Source organism: Dipodomys ordii, unplaced genomic scaffold, assembly GCF_000151885.1.
Source record: "Dipodomys ordii isolate 6190 unplaced genomic scaffold, Dord_2.0 Scaffold35, whole genome shotgun sequence".
NCBI lineage: Eukaryota > Metazoa > Chordata > Mammalia > Rodentia > Heteromyidae > Dipodomys > Dipodomys ordii.
The window spans coordinates 1,123,168-1,123,571 of NW_012267251.1; positions in this window are offsets into that span (position 1 = coordinate 1,123,168).

Genomic DNA, 404 nt, shown 5'->3' on the forward strand with positions numbered 1-404 from the left:
TCCTCACCTGGGGCTCCGGAGCAGCAGGAGGGCTACGGCCGGGCGCCGGGTCCGTTCCCAGCCCCGCTGGCTGACATGGCGGCCGACGAGCTGTCACCGGGCTCACTCGGGTCTCCCGCGGCTCCGGGAACAGACGCCTCCCGCCCGTCCGCCCCGCCTCCCTCTGCGCGCCCCTCCCGGCGGCGGGCGGGCCGGAGGCCCGAGACCGCGGAGCACCGAGCGCGGGCGGCTAGAGAGGCAGTCGCCGAGGGCGGACTACCATAGAGTTCGCGTCCGGACACGCCCGGATGGTCTGTCCCTCCCTGTCGGTCCCCTGATAGGCCTACGGCGGCAGAGAGAGCGGAAGCGGAAGCGGAAGGGAAAACTCGAGCGGTCGGGTGTGCGCGTGCGCAGTTCGCAGGGTT